This window comes from Tachypleus tridentatus, chromosome 7 (assembly GCF_004210375.1).
Source record: "Tachypleus tridentatus isolate NWPU-2018 chromosome 7, ASM421037v1, whole genome shotgun sequence".
Taxonomy (NCBI): Eukaryota; Metazoa; Arthropoda; class Merostomata; order Xiphosura; family Limulidae; genus Tachypleus; species Tachypleus tridentatus.
In genome coordinates, this window is record NC_134831.1 from 130478340 (window position 1) to 130500754 (window position 22415).

Genomic DNA, 22415 nt, shown 5'->3' on the forward strand with positions numbered 1-22415 from the left:
ACCACCTTACTGTTAAAGTAATCTACAGTAATTACTTGTAGAAAACCAATGTACATTAGAACATCATATGGTGAGGTGGTAAGAGTGAAATTATGGTGCTAAAAATGAATTATTTTCCCAGAGTTTTGGAATTTTAATGCATTTGCCTGTTTTCTGTATACTCATGCCATGTTAAATTCGAAGAACTTGGACATGCCATTTCTCAGATGAATAGCATACAGATAAAGATAGGATTTGTGATATGAGAACTAACATAGAAATGGTAATGTTTACAACCTTAGTCCTGCTTCAAGTTCATGGAGGGGAAGCACATGGAATATTGAGACCTGCTGAACCAATTGCCCGATTAAACTTGAAATTCAGCATATATTAGATATAGGTGACTAGACATTGATTTGGCCAAGTCTTGAGGGCCTGATATTAAGGGAAAAGTTTCTGGTGTGATCTCTCTATAGCCCTCAGATTACCGTTGGTCAGTGACATTGAACATCGCTGCTTTGTGTTTTGTCACTTGTAGCAAAGAGGTAAAAGTTTACTAGCTGGAGCTATCTTACACAGAAAGAGGCAACAAACACCAAGGAGATGGTAGTTCTTGGGTCGGTCGAGAGTTTCCTATAGAGGTGAAGAAGATACATTTTGCTGTTGACCAAGAACATGTGTTATATAATTGTATGAGGTTTGAGGTCCATGGACAGCAATACGAACAAAAAACCATAACGTAGTGAATGTTTCTGTCCTATTTTGGCAAAAACACCAATTAAGGTTAAATGATGACTTCAACTGTGGATGAACTTTGGGATCTAAATTTAGAACTACTTATTGTGTAGCATAACTATCACATATAGATGAATGTGGTATGGATACACACGAATCCAGAAGAAGTTAGGAATGTATAAAAGTACCATTGTTACAAGCCTCAAAAGGACAGTACCATGTTCGTGATGCAGATGATGGTCCCAAGAAGGCTTAGGTAGGAAATATTTCAATCTTTGATATAATTCAGGGATGTAGACCACTAGTTTCTAGCAACTGTGCCAGCATGCGGAAATGTTTTTCGTCTATGGAGACGAACATGTCAAGGTATTGGATGATAGTGGAAACAAGTTACCGTGTGTTCTGTCCATGGAAAAACAGAAAAGAAAGTTAAGGGCTCTGCTCTGCTAAGAATGGCTCTGGATATAATTGGTTTTCTCCAGGAGACTGATAAAGGTAGCCATTATGTACCGTACATTACTGATTATTTTGTTAAGTAGGTCAAAGTATATGCACCAGGGGTGAGCAACTCCATGACTACAGGTCACATATGGCCAGTGGATAGCATTATTGTGGCCAGCTCGAGTTTAGGAATCAACTTTTTCCATCATTTATTTTTTATCGTAAATTTGGTAATCAGTAACTGGACTGTCTCTCGTCATCGCTAATGTCACGCGCTTCATCACTGTCACAGACTCCGCTCATTTTGTAACGTCAGTCTAGTTTAGATGTTCGTTATTGAGTGTGCGTTGTTTTGCATGCGCTTGCAAACATATTTTTATTGTGCAACTTTCAGGTGTTTAAATATATTTTGTTTTTAATCTCATAATATGGATAAGTGGATAATTCGAAAACAGAAGAATCCAAATGATGGTGAAAACAGAAAATGAAGACAATTTAATTAATTCTGTCATTACTGAGAAAAACAGAATGACACGTGACTTGAAAATGTGAAACGAGAATTTAATGAAAGTTGTGAGTTGAAATTTGTCGTGATTGAAGTAAATAATAAACCAGTGTGTGTTTTATGTAACAAAGTTTTTAGGAATAATAGAGTATACAACCTTAAGCAACACTTTAACAATTTTCACAACCAATTTAATGTAAAATATCTAGTTGATAGCAAAATTCGTATGAATGAAATTACCTGTCTGAAAGCACAACTTAAAGGGAGGACTAAAAAGATTTTTATCATCGATAGAACCAGTTATGTTAGCTAGCTGTGAAATAGCTTGGATTGTAGCTCAAAAAAAGAAATCATTTTCTGATGCTGAACTAGTAAAAGAAATATTGATTGTGGTCATTGAAACTGTTGGAGAATTATGATTCAAAAATAAAAGATGATATTCTTCAAAAGGTAAATAATTTGTAATTACGTCGAAGAACAATTGTCCGCAGAATGCTAGAGAAGATAGAAAATCAGTTGTTTGAACAACTAAAAGACTGTTTGTGTTTTTCTTTAGCACTAGATATGTCAACAGATGTTAGTGACACTACACAGTTCACATTTTGAGTTCGATATGTAACATGATATCTTCAAGCGAGGGAAGAAATGCTTGGCCTTTGTGGATTACGATATCAAACATGTGGAAAAAATCTTTGAAAAATTTCTTGAGATGTCAAAAAAGTTCAATCTGGATTTTAAAGAACTAGTTTCTGTCACAACAGACTGTGCTCCCGCCATGACTGGGGCGAAGTTAGGATTTGTTTCTATTTTTAAGCAGCATTTAATTGAAAATAATGTGAAGACCACGCTGCCATCTTTCCATTGCATTTTGCATCAGAAAAAATTATGTTCTCAGATGTCTAAAAGTGATGAATTGAAAACTTTCATGGACATTGGTGTAAAATATTGAATTAGAAGTGGAAGGTCTCTCATCCATCGACAGTTTGTTGAGTCTTTGAAGAAGAGCAGCGACTGTACTTTTGATGATCTTACTGATGTAAGATGGTTAAGTAGAGGAAAAGTCTTGGAAGGATTTACTTTCTTATTTCCTCAAATAAAAGAGTATCTTATGGAAAAAGGTAAGATTGAAAATTTCCCTGAAATTGAAACTTTGTCATAGCAGTGTGATTTGTACTTTCTGTGCTACATGATGGCTCACTTGAATAATTTGAATACGAAGCTTCAAGAAAGAGGTAAAATAATAAGCAAGCAATCACAGTCTATTCACAAATTTCAATTAAAGTTAAACCTTCTTGCAGGACAATTACAAAAAAAAATAATTCAATACATTTTGCAAAGTTGAATAGTTTTCTAGAAAATAATAAGAACTATGATTTCTCTTATGCTAAAGATGATCTCTAGGTAAACTGGATCAAAAATCTATCTCAAAAGTTCGAATCACGTTCCACCGAATTTAAAAATTTGAAATTGATATTTGAATTTTTGCATGATCCATTTCAATTTGATTTAGGTTTAGGAAATTTCAGTAAGAAAATTATATATTTTTTTGTCTTTGGATAAATGTGGATTTGAAGACGAGATGCTTACCTTGCAAAGCGAAGAACACATAAAAGGTTAACAAAAATGTTCTATCATAGAGATGTGGCTCACTGTCCTGATAATTGAGAATCTTTGAATTTTAAAGATGGCAATTTCAAAATTATTTTCCATGTTTGGATCCACGTGGGTGTGTGAGTCAACATTTTCTACACTAGAATTTCTCAAGTCAAGATACAGATCCCGGCTTACTGACATAAATATAGAAGCAGAGCTAAGATGCTCATTGAACATAAATATTAGGCCAAATTTCACGAAATGTGTTTATAAAACCTCCATCAATTTTCACATTGAAGGTTAGTTGAAATGTAATTATTTTGAATAAACTCACATCTTTCACTTTTTTTTTTTTAATAGTGTGACAAACGTTGTTTTCATTCGCCACAGTTGTGGCTACTGTGAAAAATAAGTTACCCATTCCTGATATACACTGTTGATAAGTTAGATAGCACAGTCCATCACTGAGATGCTGCTAAACAGCTTATAACAAGGTTAGGATTACGTAGAGAAACCAACTGTGCTATGTTGCTAATGTTAACAACCATATTGTATAAGTTGTTGGGTGTAGGGAATTATCATAGTTTGAAAGTATTTTCCTTTACACTCGTAAACTAAAAAATCATGAAAATAGTTTAATTACCTTGTTATATTATTTTGCAAGTATTTGTCTCAAATTTTTTTTATTGCAAGGTATAAAACCTTGTTTTTATCACATGCAAAGCATCCAAGTATCTTGCTTTAAACTTCTGATATATTGGAACCGAAATATGTTCGTGTATCGCTGTTTCAGAATTGTTTAGAGAATCGTAATACAATTACGTCAAATTTACTTAACTTTTGAAATATATTCTAAATTATAACTTCCTTAAAAGAATACCATCCTTAAAAGGATACCAAACCCAACTCAAAATATATAGAGAAAATTTTCAAAAAAATATTAAACTAATTTTTATTAATATGTAAAACTAGAGGTGCTGTATGGATATTTTGTGCAAAATTTTAAAACGACTTTGTCATGTAATCTTATAGCAAAAAACCTTAAATATACGATGATAAATATTTTACGTTACGGACATGCTTTGTGTAAATTAAAAGTCGTCAGGTAATATTTTCGGTAAAGCTAAAAGTTTGTATTTAACATTAAAACTGTCTGTTATAAGACTGAAAATAATGTTCGTCTAATATTCTGCACACGATTTGAAAACCATTTACCCTACAGGGAGTTAAGTGGTAAAGCCAAAGGTGATTCAGTCATACCTAATATGGCGTTTTAAGAATATTTTTCTTTTGTTCATGGAAACATGAGTAATCTGATGAAAATTTGCTTCCTCATAGCTATTGTATAACGTTCAAAGATTGTTTCTTATATGCTCGAGAACGAAACATAAAATATAGTGGTTATTCTTTTGTATATAATCCAAAAACGTGGAATTCATAAAATGTGAGATAAATAGTGTTCTTCTGGTATATTTTGTACACATTTTAAAAGTATTTCGTTTCAAAATGTAAAGTAATTTTTTTTGTGGTTCGCTTTGAAAAGGGTTCGTTCATATATTCCGTATTTATACGCTATAATGTTACAGCGTTTGAAATACCTTTTATTTGTTAAAAACGTATTGCTTGCCTGTCTCACTCGTCTGCATAAATATGCGGCTGGTTCTCGGTTCTTAATGTAATTTTTTTATTTCAATGCATTTTGAGCAAAAGTTAGATACGTCTAGAAATACCTGAAGACGACGCGAATAAAATAAGTATATTTGGAAAAAATATTTTGTAATTTCTTCTATTTTAGGTTATGAATTTTATACAGTTGAGTCGTGTTTTCTTACAGTGTACCTATTAGTAGCTTTGAACGGTGTAAACATTAGTTTAGATATCATACGTTGCATTGCTGTCAGGTGTCGTTTCATATTGGTATTTCTCGACTTCCCCATGGATACTGCTGCTGAGAATTAATAATGTGAATAGGTAGAGATAAGGAAAGCTGTCTTACCTGTTTCTTTCATCAGGAACGACAAAATGGCGTTAGTGGCAGTGTATTTCTGGACAGTTACGTGTGACCAGTTTTGTATATACAAGCCGGTTAAGGTTGATTCCTCTGCAGGTTGCTGTGAGGTGTCAGTAAATCACCATAGAAAGAGAAGACAGACACAATCATCTTTCTTCACTGTATTTGCCTACCTACCTAATTTGGTTATATTTGTTCAACAAAGGATACTGTTTCATTGCTAGAACTTTGATATCCAGTTACTCCCCTCATCCTGCAAGACTATTAAGTATTGCAATTAGACCTGTTTGTGAGTTTCTGTACGTACGTACTGAACACTAACAGTTCAACGTAAAAGAAAAAATGGCAAGTCCATATAGGATAATCCTCCCCATATTTGATTCGCATTGAAATCAGAATTCGTGCTCACGAGCACTTTGAAGCATTTTTTTCAAATAATGTGTGGATAAGCCATTTTCACAGACTTTCGTTAATGACAGATTCTGTTGGTCGGGTTTGTACCAAATTTAAGAGCACATTAAGATCCAGATACCTCACAATACAAAAACATGATCCGGATCGTTGATAATTCTGGATCTGAAACACACCAAACATGCTCGCCCTTTCAGCCGTGGGAGCGTTATAGTGTAACAGTTATCCCACTATGCGTTGGTAAAAGAGTAGCCCGAGAGTTGGCGGGTGAGTGGTGTTGATTAGCTGCCCACTATTTGTTGGTAAAAGAGTTGGCGGTGGGTGGTGATGACTAGTTGCCTTCCCTCTAGTGTTACACTGCTATATTAGGGACGGCTGGCGCAGATAGCCCTCGTGTAATCATTACTAATGGGCGAAAATTATATCCATGAAGTAGCAGTAACAAAGGTAACTAGTTAATTACACCCACCACCAACATTTGGGTTTCTGTAATTGAAGAATGGACTTTGTCACTCTTATAACGCACCTAAGACATCAAGTTGCAGAGTTCGTTTCAGTACCACCGGAATGAGAACAATATATCCTCAAATTTATTCCCTGTCATGATTGGTTCTTCAGTTAAATAATTTCTTATTTATGGGATAGGCTTGCACGTGATCGATTTTGTCTCATAGTGATGTAAGTCCGATGAAAACGTTCATTCGTTTCTCAGCAACACCTGGAATACAGAATTAAAACTGTTATATCATCATATTTAAATTAAAATCACTACGATATTTTATGTAGTACCTTTTATTTTCTTATCAAAGCCACATCGGGTTGTCTGTTGTGTCCAGATTTTTGCGTCGTAAGTCGGTAAACTTACCGCTGTCCTACCTGGGAACTTTTGTAGTACACTAGTCGGAAGTTATTCTTAATATTTTATTGGAAATATCGTTTACTTGGTATTACACTTCTGAATATCTAATTATTTATACTGTGTACAAAAGGGAATAGCTATATACATACATCTTCACCAGGACAGATTTAAAAGAGAGTTAGAGAAACGGACAGGTATGGGTCAGTGATTAGCTTGACGTTTGCATACAGTTGCTCCACACTTTGGACAGGTTATATGAGTGACCGTCAAATACCACTATTTGATTACAATAGCTCAATTAGTCGACGATGTGTGTTGTTAACTAACTGCCTCCGTATAGTCTGTTATTTCACAATAAGGAACGTCTAACGTGGGTAGTCTCTATATCTAGTTTTGCAAAAATATCCTAAACAAACAAATTAATGAATAAATAAACAAATGTTTCAAAAAATCACACTGTGTTTTTTGTAATGGTTTAAAGTAAAGTTTCTGAAAAAGGATATTTAAGAATACGAGGTTTATCAAACTTGGTGTTAGAGACGTCTGAAAACATCAGACATAGCTTTGTTCAAATCAAGGGATGGAATTTCAAGGCGAACAAACTGTGTTATTAAAGCTCAAATACACGTATTAGGCTATCTGCGTGTTCTCATATCCGAGATCGAATATGAATTTTAGAGTTATAATATCTCAAGCTTATCGCTAAGCCCTTGGAAGTATTGTGTTGTAGAGATAAGATTAGAACAATCATACCAAAGCCTTCTTGTCGTTAGATTCAGATACGTAGGTTTGAAAATGTGATTTGATTATCTTATGTCAGCGACAAGCGATATTTCTGTAATTCAACTATTGTGATTTGTTTCTCTTATTCAAATATAACTTGGGAATATTTTCACCTCTGGACTTTTTGATAAGATAAGTTCGTCTAATGACGTCACGTTGTTTAACTATCTTTTGCTTTCATTAATCTAAATAGTGAGTCGTTCATTACATTATAAGTCATGTTTTGCTTCAGTCTACTGTTATATATTTTCGATTTCATGTCATTGATTGCTAATAAGCTTTGTTTATTTGTGAGACAGTCCCATTTAACAAGACAAATTTACATCACGAATCCATTAGTAAACGTCTATTCAACTCTTAATGTAATTTATTGTATATGTGTATATATTCTGTAGAGATTTATAAAATAGTTTCAGCACTCAACGACATTTGTGAACGTAAGTGCTACATCGGAGCTTCTTGATTTTACAAATAAGATTCCGTAATTATCCAATTTCCGCGTGTTGGCGCTGAAACTAAATATAGAAACTACGTAAAGCGAAAAGAAACAACAATGCCATTTGGAACCCATTATCTGACAAAGATTCACTTCAGAATTTTGTTTTAAACCTTCTTCAAAATACGAAGCTTAAACCTAATATGATATCCTTGGATACCTGTTACACGTCAGTATAATAATTTTCAGAACTCTTTTTGTTTTCCTCCAGTCACTGAAATATGAATATTTAACACGTGTTTTTAATTTATATTTTATCTTATTAATAATAAATACTCATGCAATCGACACACAAGAAGTTAGCAGTTTTAACTATTTCTTCAGCATAAAATTGAAAAGATTTGAAAGAGACACACAAAATCAATTAAAAACGAAACAAAATTTAAACGAATGTATCCGATTTGTTAACTTCGTTTGATATTAAAATGGTATTTGCTTTTAATGTGTTTTCTAGTGTTGTATAAAACTTTGCAGTACGTTGTCGGTAATATGGGAAGAAAAAAAAATTGTCGTTCCTACAGCTCCTCCACCAATGTAGCGAGAATAGCTGTTACCATGGCTACCGTGTTCACAGAAGTCTGAGTTCGTATAAATCAATAATCTATCTGTGCTCGAAAGTATAACGGAGGGAAATTTCAGGTTTGTTGAAAGCAGATGACGTTTACAACTCGTGTTTCTTCAATCTATATCTGAAACAAAGAACAACCGCGGTTCCGATAGAACGCGTTTCTGAAGAAATCAATACACGCGGAAAAAAATAAAACTTTATTCAATGTCTACTAATTTTATTATTAGATAAAGAAATTTTAGAACTTATTTTAAATGAGCTACATCTACATACAAACGATTGAACGAAGTTTATAAACATTCACCAATTTCTTGTAACACTAAAAAGAAAATCACTTTTTGCGTAGTTTCTAGAAAACATGGTACCTTATCACGAGGACTCTGACAATAATAAAAACGTTGCTCTCTAGGGTAATCCTGGTTATGCGGGAATATTTCTTGCCACATTAACAAGTCATTACGTGTGTAAAGTGTGGTAGTGTACAAAACGGAGAAGAATGATTCTTTGAGACTCCTGGTATTTTCAATCTGAACGAAACTTTATGCAACAGATAGGATAGGTTGCCACGTTAGAAACCTATAGGTTTTAGGAGTACCCATTCTAATTTTGAATTAATGACAAGCGAGGATCACCCGTCGCTAAAAGGCTTTGTCCAGATTTAAATGCAATAGAGGGGCTGACTGTCACAATTATAACGCAAACACAGCTACAAGAAAGAAGTTTGTTCAGCAACATCGGGAGATGGACTTTGGATCCTCTGTTCTAAAACCAGCTATACAAATGTCTGTGTGCTCCTATCCTGCCCTACTTTTGAATTGATATATTAGAATGAAAGTAACCAGTGAACAGCACTCACCAACAACTGATGAGATGCCCTTATGTGATCAAATAGTGAGATTTGATCGTAATTCTGTTTGCTCCTTCGGCTCCGAAACGCTGACCACGTTCTTGCGGAAATGGGTAACCAACTATGAATTCTCGTATTCACAGCCTAAACATGATAGCTACTTAACTACGCCCTACCCTTAAAAGTAAGTAGCAAGAGAAAAAAACAAAAAACCCTGTGATAACCCGTACATGTATATAAACACACCTCTCTAGATCTCTAGTGTTATATAAGGTAGTGCTGGTGTTTTGTTAAAAATATTCTTCCTGTTTGTTATAAAGACAAAACATAAATATGCGAAGTTTCGATAGGCTTGAAGAAACAACAAAACCACTGTCTTTCTATCATCGTCCATTTTCCTGGGATTATCTGACCAAAGTTGATACGAAATGGTAAAAAGGGGCTACATTGACCACATTTAAAGCACTGACTGTTAGAAAAATTGTTATTATTTGTTGTTTTGAAGTTAAGCACAAAGCTACACAATTGGCTATTAGTGTTATGCTCACCACTGGTATCGAAACCCTGGTTATAGATATTAAATAAAACTTTTGTGAAATTATTTTTAAAAAAATTCTCATTTGTGTCAGCACGATTTTTTTATAAATGTGTTGAAATGGAAACAAAGATCATGTCATTCTTTTTTTGTAAACAAACATGATAGTTAAGATTGGATACTTAAGTCTGTAATAAACAACTTAGACTGAATATTCGATATTTAAACTAGCAATAAACAAGACAATTAAGAATCGATATTTAAGTTAATAATAAACAATGTGTGTGTTTTTTTATAGCAAAGCCACATGGGGCTATCTGCTGAGTCCACCAAGTAGAATCGAACCTCTGATTTTAGCGTTGTAAATCCGTGGACATACTGCTGTACTAGCGGGGGGCTAGTAACAAACAAGCCAATTAAGAATCGATACTTAAATTAGTAATAGTTTCCCTACCTGAAAAGTTTAATTGACAAGATATATTATTCAAGGTCAGTCGTTTGTTGTATAGGAATATTTCTGTTGTTGGTCCGGCATGGGCAAGCGTGTTGAGGCGTTCGACTCTAATCCGAGGGTCGCGGGTTCGAATACCAGTCGCACCAAACATGCTCGCCCTTTCAACCGTGGGGGCGTTATAATGTGACGGTCAATCCCATTATTCGTTGGTAAAACAGTAGCTCAAGAGTTGGCGGTGGGTGGTGATGGCTAGCTGCTTTCCCTCTAGTCTTACACTGCAAAATTAGGGACGGCTAGCGCAGATAGCCCTCGAGTAGCTTTGCGCGAAATTGAAAAAACAAACAATTTCTGTTGTTCCGAACAATGGAAATCACATTAAGATTCTTGATGTTAATACCTCTGCCAGCCCTTCTGAGATACATTAAGATTCTGTAAGCTGACGGGGGTTTGGCTCGACGGCAGTTTGTCATAACAGTTTTGTTTCGCTGTTGAACTGGTATGTTCCTATATTCTCATACGACATAGTAACAGTGATAATTGAAGCATGACTAGTGTAAATTCAGTGAAAACTTTACGGGTGAGCTCTAGCAAATGTTCCAGTTCTAAATTAGACAGATACTGTAGTTAATTTATGAGTTATTCAAGTTACTGCATTACGACCTCAATGTAATAAAAAGTTGTACAGTGGAAACGGTATGAAACTAGTTTTTTATTAACAAAGTACCAGTATTGACGTAAATGAACGTTACGTCAGATGAGCTTATATAAAACGGTATGAAACTAATTTTTTATTAACAAAGTGCCAGTATTAACGAAATGAACGTTACGTCAGATGAGCTTATATAAAACGGTATGAAACTAATTTTTTATTAACAAAGTGCCAGTATTAACGAAATGAACGTTACGTCAGATGAGCTTATATAAAACGGTATGAAACTAATTTTTTATTAACAAAGTACCAGTACTAACGTAAATGAACGTTACGTCAGATGAGCTTATATAAAACGGTATGAAACTAATTTTTTATTAACAAAGTACCAGTATTGACGTAAATGAACGTTACGTCAGATGAGCTTATATAAAACGGTATGAAACTAATTGTTTATTAATAAAGTGCTAGTATTGACGTAAATGAACGTTACGTCAGATGAGCTTATATAAAACGGTATGAAACTAATTTTTTATTAACAAAGTACCAGTATTGACGTAAATGAACGTTACGTCAGATGAGCTTATATAAAACGGTATGAAACTAATTTTTTATTAACAAAGTACCAGTATTGACGTAAATGAACGTTACGTCAGATGAGCTTATATAAAACGGTATGAAACTAATTTTTTATTAACAAAGTACCAGTATTGACGTAAATGAACGTTACGTCAGATGAGCTTATATAAAACGGTATGAAACTAATTGTTTATTAATAAAGTGCTAGTATTGACGTAAATGAACGTTACGTCAGATGAGCTTATATAAAACGGTATGAAACTAATTTTTTATTAACAAAGTGCTAGTATTGACGTAAATGAACGTTACGTCAGATGGGCTTACATAAAAGTAAAACATACACAAATATACAGAGAGAAGGTGTCGGGAATGCGGCACATAAAATATTATCATACAGAAGGAACTTGTGCGACACACATGCATACCTTCTGTAGTAGCTTAGCGATAAGTCTGGAGTTTATAAAGCTCACAACTGGGTTTCGATACTCGTGTTTGTCAGAGCACAGATAGCCCATTGTGTAACTTTGTGCTTAACAATAAACAAACAGACACAGATAAAAAAAAATTCATAATGAAGAAACCTATGTGTAACTTGTTCCATATCACACATGAAATAATCTCACACAGAAGGTTTTTGTATTCCATCCAACAAACAAACGAAAACAAGCCCTTTTAACCCGTTTATTATATAATTTGATAAATAAATGTTGTACAGTCAAGTAAAGAATTATTTTCCAAGTTGTTTTTTTTCTTGTCGAAACTACAGAGTACAAGTTTTAATAATGTTTCTATTAAACTCTGTCCGCTAAACAAAACTACTTATAACTGGTAAAATATAGCAAACTAGAAGAACTGTATGATTAATAATAATATAAAATTTAACAATAAAGTACATAAAAGGTGTTAATACGTGTAGAAATTGGCAAAGATCATTCCATCTCTGTTATTTTTGATTACGAGAAACCCACTTGAAATAAAAATGTATTTCAGAGCGGCTGGCATGGATATTAACACTTTTACAAGATAAGCAGAGAACAACGTTTCGACCATCCTAGGTTATCTTCAGGTTAACGTACAAGGCGAGAGTTAATAGGCCAGTGTTCAAACATATTGTACCACACATCAAAATTTGCTACTGGTTCTTAATTTATAACATGGACGGACAACGTTCAAACACGTGTACACGTATTATAAAACTGAATCATACTTGGTAGTTAAAAACTCAAAGGGTTGTTAGACGTGGTGAACGGGAAAAACAAAAGTACATTCCCTTTACAAATTACAAAATATCTCTAGTTCAATTTTTTTTTCTAATAAAAGCGTGATATTCAATGAACATTTATTGAAGTCTCTCGGGAGGCCAGCAGAAAGTTTAGGGACTTACAACGCTATAAATTGGGGTTCGATTTCCTGCGATGGACAAAACAAAGAAATTTATGTGACTTTGCATTGAAAGAAACAGAAGCTGGTTACAAGTTCTTGTTGAAACGAAACAGCTTCGACCTTCAGATAATAAAACATAAAAGTTTATATTTTTAGGCATGTAGTGATTAGTTCAGGAAAAAAAGAGAAATAACAAATTAAATAGCAAAACTTTTATCTTGGTTTCTCAACCACCTGTTTAGTAGCTACTAAACGAGGCATTTAGTTTTCAGTTTCTGAACATTTGCATCACATGATAAAAACCCAAAGTTTTCATTTTGTTTTCCAGTCTGTAAAGTATCATCTAACTTTTAATTTTAGTCCTTCAATATTTTAAAATTTATTTAATTTACAACTCATTTCAACGCCTACTAAGTGACAGATCTTACTTGATATATTCTGTTCGAAGATCAGCTAGGGAAGAAAACTTAAGTAAACGTGTGTTTTTCTTATAGCAAAGACACATCGGGCTATCTACTAAGCCCCCCGAGGAGAATCAAACCCCTGATTTTAGCGTTGTGAATCCAGAGACGAACCGCTGCACTAGCAGGGGTTTAAGTAAATGATATAGAACGTTATGAATTTATAAGGTGATTAACGGCCCGGCATGGCTAAGTGTGTTAAGGCGTTCGACACGTAATCCGAGAATCGCGGGTTCGAATCCCGGTCGCACCAAACATGCTCGCCCTTTCAGCCGTGGGTACGTTATAATGTGACGGTCAATCCCATTGTTCGTTGGTAAAAGAGTAACCCAAGAGTTGGCGGAAGGTGGTGATAACTAGCTGCCTTCCCTCTAGTCTTACACTGCTAAATTAGGGACGGCTAGCACAGATATCCCTCGAGTAGCTTTGTGCGAAATTCCAAACAAAAGCTTTTTGCGAAATTCAAAAAACAGACAAACAATACAAGGTGATTAACTCACCTAGCGTCTTCTAATTCACCAGTTTAAAATAGTATTTATATTTATATGTTGAATTTAATTATATTTTGATTAACTGTACTAATTCTTATAGAACACTCGGTAATACTGAAACACCACTGTTAAATAAAAACAACAGTAAAAACCAAAACGTTATTAACTGGCTAACCCTAACTGTGTACCTTCACAGCACTGAAGCATAAGGCTAGTTTGTCAATTTATAAAAGATTCTCTACAAATTATCATTCAAATGAATCATAGTATATGTTTGGATTATTTTATAAAGACTGACGTCGAGACAAAAACAGATACGTGGTTTTTCAATTTTATATTTTAAGAAACTTTATTTTTACGTATTTGACCTCTGTCCAGATGCTTTGTGAAAGGTTGTAGAAAACAGGATGCAACTGTATCGACTTCGTTGTTAATATCACTCTGTTGTGTGCTCCTACAATATCGTAATTACACCGTAGTTTTATCGATATATAAAAAATGGAAATCAAACTCTATAAATAAAAGAAAAATATATTAGCTCAGAAAAACGTTTTAAAAATACGCATTCAACAAACAAGAACAAGAGAGAGGTATGTGTGTTATGTATGTACAGCCAGGCATAAAATAATTCATTAAATTACATTTAACTGAAACTAAGCAAATAATATATTTAATTTAACTTAAATATGCCTACTGTGTGTCTTTGTAGATACCATAAATTGTTAGATATGATAATGAAAAATATTATCAAAATAATTTCAAGAAAATAATAGACAACAAACAGAATAAACCAAAGCAAAAAATGAATTACTCGCAAATGATATATAATTGGCAATAGAATCTAAAATTCTAACAGAATAAATGTATATTTACAATATAATTTTGTTATACAAGAAAATCGTGTATACGCCGTTACCCAAGGTTGAGGGTTTGTTTGTTTGTTTTTGAATTTCGCGCAAAGCTACACGAGGGCTATGTGCGCCAGCAGTCACTAATTTAACAGTTTAAGACCACACACCGCCAACTCTTGGTCTACTGTTTTACCAAAGAATAATGGGATTGCCAGTAATTATAACTCCCCCACGGCTGAAAGGGCGAGCATGTTTGGTGCGACCGAGATTCGAACCCGCGATCCTCGGATTACGAGTCGAACGCCTTAACACACTTGGCCATGTCGGGCCCAAGATCGAGGAAAACTTACGTTGAAAACATTGTTCTAGACATGTACGTGCGGAAATCCGTTGCGCAGGGCACATATGTTTTGAAATTGTTTAGGAATTACTTTAGATTATATTTATTAAAACTATTTGAGATTTGCGATATAACATTTTCAAGTTACACAAAGTTAAACATATTTAATATCGGTGTAGAAAACATAAGTGAATATACTGGTTAGGTACACCCTCTGAATGCAATCTTATAACATCGTGTAAGTTGGATATAGAATTTTATGAAATTGCTTCGTGAAAACAATGAGAAAACCATAAGAATACGGTTCCATTGTCTGAAAATATTTTCTCAGACAAGAACGTTGTTGTTGTCCATATAAAAGTTTTTAAAATTAATTCTTATAATTTCACTATTGACCAGCAGAAACACAACTGAGTCTAAATATTGGAGGTCGATAAAAGATGTAATAGTAACTATTAACAAGAACAAATAGAGCAAAGTGTGCAAACTTTTCGCGAGTGAAATATTGTATAATTTTAAAACCATTTAAAGCTCAGCTTTAGCTACTGTTTTTACCTTTGATTTTGACATTGTCTTATTTGGCAAATCATTAACACATTTTGTTTCATGTTTATTATTTCTATACTGCTTACGGTACTTGCATTTATTTGGCAGGTTTGTCATGTTTAATAGCATTGTAAAAAAACATACCACAGTAGTTTGTGTTTTCACATAAATAATTGTTGACTTTCTCGAAAGAACTGTAAACCTAGCCTACAAATACAACAGCGGTAACCCACTCATACGCATGCAAACTATTTGAAGTACTTTTTTTCTAAGACACCCAACTGTATAATCAATACATATTATTTGATATGTTGGATGTTACCTCATTGCCAGTGGTTGGTCCAAGTTCCAGCAGTGATAATTATATTTTAATTTCAATCTGTGTAGGTATAAAGTTTCTTAGTTGTAAGAAGTGTTAAAGGGAAGTCTGATAGAGCAAATTACAGGTTTATGTCTCGACAGATGGTAGGTAATTATGTATATATTCCATCCTGTTACTGAAGTGTATTCCTTGTCCATATTGCATAGCGTTGTATTAAATATGAGTTGTTTTTATTCAAATGTAATCTCGTTTCCATTCAGGTTTGTGATTATATCTAATTTTTGGTATTGTCCCCTGTATTTTACTTTATTATAATGCTGTAGAATTACGTTCATCTATTTAAGTTTCAGGGATTTCGTGGCATGCACGATTTTTTTACGTCTGTTAGAACGAAGTAATCGGACTATTCTTACAATGTTTCAACTACAGTGCGAACATGTAGCTTCCCACAATAAATCGGTCAGTAATAACTGCATATCACGCCTTTGCACAGCGCCACCTAACCCCATGTTCTAGTGGTAGAGTCTATTGATTAGCGAGTGGCGCACAAGCTGTGTCGTGAACGGTGTCTCACTTACTGCAAGCTTCCTGCTCACTAACGCCACGATCATCCGTTACCGACTTGTAAAGCTTCTATGCGAATTTTGTTCCTGGCGGTAAGCCAATAATTTACCTTATTTATATTATCGAGACTTTATTTTTTGTGTTCTATAAGTTCATTAGGGCCCCTTTATGTTATGTTCCCGGTGCTACACACGAGACAACTCGCACCGATTTCCAAGAAGGAACGACGCCATTACTGTTGGTTCTGTGACTGAACATCAAATCCCAGTAGAACACTAACTAATCGAAAGTTGGGTAAATTGAAAACTCTGGTGTAAATTGGTAAGAGTAATAGAGCAGTTGTCACTGGTGCTTCAATTTTCGAAAATTCACATAAAAAACAAGGTCAGGTTTTAATTTGTAGTAATGATAGGTTTATGTTATAGAGCATAATTCCTAGTATAAAAAATATAAGACTTAATGATTTCTGGACTGTAATATCTGTAAACACCATTAATTTCGCTTCATATAACTCATTTCGAATGATAATTCCCTCACCAGATTACTTTCATTTGTTCTGTGTTATTTCTTTACAGCACCTGTCTCTTCTCTGAAGGTTAATACGTAGGATCTAATGTTCTGCAGATGTTTTAATGCTGTGGTTTAACTACAGACTTTTATCTTCAACGTTCACAAAGGTTTCCTGATACAATTCACACTACAGATTATTGCTTGTTTTAATCGAACATACTGTTATCCTCTACATTGTGAAGTAATCAGATATAATGTTGTATGCTACATCTGATAGTTATACACCAGATACTTTCTTTTAGTAAACTAATCAGTTGTGTTGTTAGTAGGTGCAATTAATGTTGGTAAGTAACGGAAAATTTACTACTGTGTATTAATTAGACATATTATTACCTGTCACAACTGATGTTGATTACTAGATAACAAGTTATATAATAGTTACCAACATTAGTTGTGGCAGGTAAGGATATTAAACGTATTATTAATTATCACAACTTATGTTGGTAATAACCAAATATCTTCTTTCTTTAAGCTAATGATACCTATCCGTGCTTTGCAGAAAACGTTTTGTAATGTTTATAATTTCTTACACTAACCCCAAGAGATATACTTGTATGTGCTAATTGTAACTTTATTTTGATATTATTATAAAATCTCATTACAAAATAAATAAACACTTTTTAAGTTGGTTAGAATAGTTTCGACTACAAGAAAGTTGAAATCGCGAATTATATAAATTTAAAATAATATGTTAACTATGGAATTTATTTTCATGGCATATACATGTTTTAGTTTAGAAATTGTGGCAGAATCATTCGGGAAAAAAAATCTATGAATCGAACTTGGAATTTTAGATAACAAATAGTTTCATTATATAGAAATAAATTGAAGTAACCGTTAGGTTATTGGTTTAAATGAGTTAGAAATGTAGTTGTTTTAAATAGCTCTATGTGATTACAAGTATTAAAGTAACGAATTTTCTAAGCTTCACTGCACTAAGTATTACATAGGTAACTTTAGCGCTTTCACTGCATTATTAATGTGCTCTCGTAAAGCCTGTTATAAAGGGAACAACTTTGTTTTCAGTATTTCACGAGAACGATAATTGTTTGGATAGCAGATCGAAAAGTGGATATTATAGCTTCATAACATTTATATACGTATATAATATAAGTTACCTCTCAAAGATTACGCTCATTTTTGAACCTATCCTTTTGAAATTATCCCCTTGATTTTTTGTATATAGCTTGATAAGTAAAGAGTTATGAGATTTCAAATTACATGAAAGCCAACAAAAATACACGTGCTTAAAGAAGAAACAGTAAGACACTCGTGTTACATCTTAGGTCACGTGCTCAGAAGCCCAAATTAAATGGAAAAGAAAAAAAAAGAATTTTTTATTGTATTACGCTGGCATTGATTTCTTAGAACACAAACACACAAAAAAATAACTCATCGTGCATTTGAAAAAAATCGCCTTAACGGGGGGACTAAAGAAAACACAAAAAATGGACTTATGCATCGATAAGGTAGTTTAATTTTTTAATTTATCCGTAAGCAGCAAAACGTTTATGAGAGTAAGTTGCTTATACTCACTTATTAGTTAAGGTAAAATTACAAAGATTCTTGAAAACAAATAGAAAATTACGGTTCGTACACATTTCAGACAATACAGCAGTTTTATTTAATTCAACCTACACAATACTGCGTCACTGGTTTCATCCGAGTGTAATCGGTCGTTGTGTTATTAACTCTGGCTCATAAGGGCGTTTGACGTCAGAACATCTGAAATAGGTTCCCATGGCAACGCAACTAGTATGCATTGCGCATCTTACGTTATTGTCTAGAGTTTTGTTGTACTGAGATATATCTGGTCTCCGTAAAATACTCTTGGAGTTTTATTGTTGAGATGGGTGTTTTTCTATAAATAAGTATTTCATTAACGCTTACCGCATAATTGTTTACTTTGTGTACTGATCTGCATATATTTGTAATTTGGACTAGATACATTAATTAAGTTCATGCGTTTTCGTACGCGCAGTTGCGTTAATTAACAAAAACTTTTATTAATGAAACGTTTTTACGCAGGCTTGCTACCAACGCCAACAATATAGAAAGAAAAGAATTTCTGGTGACAAGCGTTTTTAATTAAGTCTTACATACAATCGAATGAATATATTTTAGGAAATCTTCCAAACACTTTGAAGTTTTTTAATGACTTAGATATTGGAATGTTGATAGTGTGAGAAGCGATTAAAGTTTGAAAATAACTTACGGTGTTTGAGGTACAGTTTTAAGTAAACGTGCAGTATATTCTAATAGCTAAAGCTGAATAGATAATACTTAAAATCATGTGTTGTCCTTATCTTTTGAATCCACGCCTGATGGGAAAACAATTAATAATATGGTACAGACCCAGTTTTCCCCAGTTTTCAAGTACCTTACAAATTAATTAAGCTTATACAATGGGTCGGGTAAGTAGCTCAAAACTGAACACAGTATTCCAGATATGGGCTAATTAGTGGCTTATACAAATAAATTATAAACTCTTTAGATTTGTACTCAGTATTTCTGTGGATAAAGCCTAAAATCGTCTTTGTCCTGCCACTAGCTACAACACACAACTTGGATGGATTCAGAAAGTGTTTAAACCATTATAGCCAGATCCATTTCTTTAATGACACTGTTACCGCTGCTCCCATATAAATTACACTTATAATTAAAATTATGATAACCCATATGCATTATCTTGCAGTTACTATAATTAAAACACATCTGCCAATTATTTGCCCAACTCACAAAATGATCTAAATCCTTTTGTAAAGCAGCAGCGTTCTCTTCACAGCTAGCAACACCCAATACCTTGATATTACCAGCAACCTTAAGTAATTTATTGACCATTCTTTCATATATGTCATTGATGTAAAACAAAAGGAGCAAACGTCCTAAGACTGAACCCTGAGGTATCCCACTTGTAACATTAATCCAGTTTGAATGAACTCGTTTTGTAACAACCCTCTGCTTTCTTCTATCCAGCCAATTGGTTAACTTATCCCACCTTTTATTGAAATATTTTTTGCAAGCCTTTTATGTGGCACCTTGGTAAATGCTTTATGAAAATCCAGATGCACCAAACCCACTCTCTTATCCTCATCTGCATAGGCAGTAACCTTTTCAAAGAGTGGCAAACATTTTTAAAGCAAGATTTTCTTATAGTGAAACCATGTCGACTATCCAGTAAAATTCGAAACTTTGCAAAGCATTGTTTAACAGGTTGTTTAAAACTATTCTCACAACTGATGTAAGACTAATGCGTCTATAATTACTGGGACAGTTTTGGTCCTCTCTCTCAGTGACATTGGCTGCCTTTCAATTCTTTGGCGTCTGTCCTCTGTTCAAGGACTTATAAAAACAATAGCACGTGGGGTCACTTATCCAATCCTTCAAAACCTTGGAGGAAATATATTATCTTACCCAGGATACTTATAGTTTCATAAACTTTCCAGTTTTTCCTAACAGGCTTAGGATTAATGTAATCATATTATACGATCCTGCCTTTAAGACCCTACAGTTTCGTCAAAAAAGAGATAATATTTATAAGACAGAATACATTCTGTACGATATTGAACTTTTTGTTATTCAAAGTATTAAATTGTAATTGTCAAGTTACTACTTTAATTTTCTCCATCAACAGAATAACATATTACTTGTTTTTAAACACTAGAACGTAAGATTCTTGGGATACAGAAATTAACTTGAATGTTTAGTTTTTCTTATGTTTTTAATAACATAATAAACAACGTCGCTACACAAATCTTCCGTTTAATGTCTGTCACGCTTGCTTTCACCATGTGTAAATCACGAAACACTGAAGTTTCGTAATGGGCCTCACTTAAATATTTAACTTACGATATTTGTTAATCTGTATCACTGTTTGTTTGTTATAGTTAGTAACTAAGATTTTTTATCTGTTTTTCGCAATTATATAAAAGGTAAAAACACATGATTACATCCGACCTCCAAAAAAAGACGTAAGATGTTACCCTGCTTAGGAAGATGCTTTAGGTTGACATTCCTTGTTAACCAATGCTAATTTGGATGTAGGGAAGAGCTTTATTATCCATTTAGATTCTTGTTATATTATGTAGGGTGATGACTAAGATAATTTTATATTTGTACGTTGAAACTTCTAGTTCTGGTCATAATAAATATAATATTATGAAATCTATTTGTTACGGATCACCAGTAAATACACCATTGCTGTTTATTTGAAATGAGTCATAAATAGAGTTCTGAGTGATCTTTACTGTTCACATATGTGTACACACTATGCTATACACTCGGAGCGTTCACTCATGTGATGATACGTCGGAATGGAAACTAGTCAGTAACAAAGGCCATTGGTACAAGTGTCTGAAGGTATCATTAAGAGAATGTGGAGTTGCTTCCAAACTTACACCTTGATAAGGTGAGCCATCAACAACAAGTAAACAACAGTCATCTCAGATTTTGGCTCGAGAGAGTATCAAACGTTCCCTTAGCAAATGTGTACCACGTCGGGGTACAGGTGGTTATAAACAGACTTCAAAAGGTTAGCCTATACATTATACATTCGTGGAAGTACAATCTGCCCGTAACAAGGCACAAACCACTTTAGTCACAGTGGTACAAATAATACTTCCACCCTCGAATCAGATAACAACCATATACTCATTTGAAGATAATCTGTAACCAGATACAACTCAATTTTAATATTGAAACTTGACGTCTAAGACAGTGGTGAAAGTGTGGTATGAACAGAAATAAGCACTGATGTATGCACATACCTCTATATTCTGAGGAATGACACCATACAGCCCTCCAGTGGCTCAGCGGTATGTCTGCGGACTTACAACGCTAAAAACCGGGTTTCGATACCCGTGGTGGGCAGAGCACAGATAGTCCATTGTGTAGCCTTGTGCTTAACTCAAAAACAACAACAACGACACCATACATAAAAAATATATTCTGGCCTTTTCTGTTGCCACTTTATGGTGTTATTGACTTATATCATCTTAACAGATCATGATGCTTGTGTTCTCTCATTGTGATTAATTGGTCAACGCATTCCTCAACGATTCAGTGGAGGTATCCGAACTTTCAATCCCATTGAACGTGTATGAGACGCTTCGCATCTCGTAATTCCAGTTATTATAAATAACCTGGAAAAATTTCCTTTAGAGGAGTGATCGAGGGCCATATTAACACTCTGATTTGAATCATACGTAACTATAAATCTCAAGTTTTCTTTCAATTTCTATGATCTCTGTCGAACACCAAATTGGCAATAATAGTGTTTTATTTTTGGGTTACAGTGACCACAATGTTTAAGTAGAAATTCCGTAAAACATTGTAATTCGAAACATAATCATGATTGATATTTGCTTATCTAATGCGTATCACGTGTATTATACGAATAAGGTATTTTCAGTGTTGGATATTAGCTGTATTGTAAGAAAGTAA

The 22415-nt window shown here is 33.9% G+C and overlaps 1 protein-coding gene across 6 annotated transcripts in view; it reads left to right on the forward strand.

Annotated features, from left to right (window-relative positions):
- The window catches only part of LOC143256602 (synaptotagmin-1-like), a 54337-nt gene that overhangs the window by 2927 nt on the left and 28995 nt on the right, over positions 1–22415 (forward strand). For 2 of the 6 annotated variants that reach the window (XM_076514013.1, XM_076514017.1), the window contains exon 1: positions 16355–16495. The exons of 2 other annotated variants lie outside the window; for them this stretch is intronic. The gene's annotated coding sequence lies outside the window, so the exon portion shown is untranslated. Of the gene's footprint in view, positions 1–16354; positions 16496–16595; positions 16725–16766; positions 16788–22415 lie in introns of those variants that run through there. 2 more of the 6 variants (XM_076514015.1, XM_076514016.1) reach the window with 2 other exon arrangements.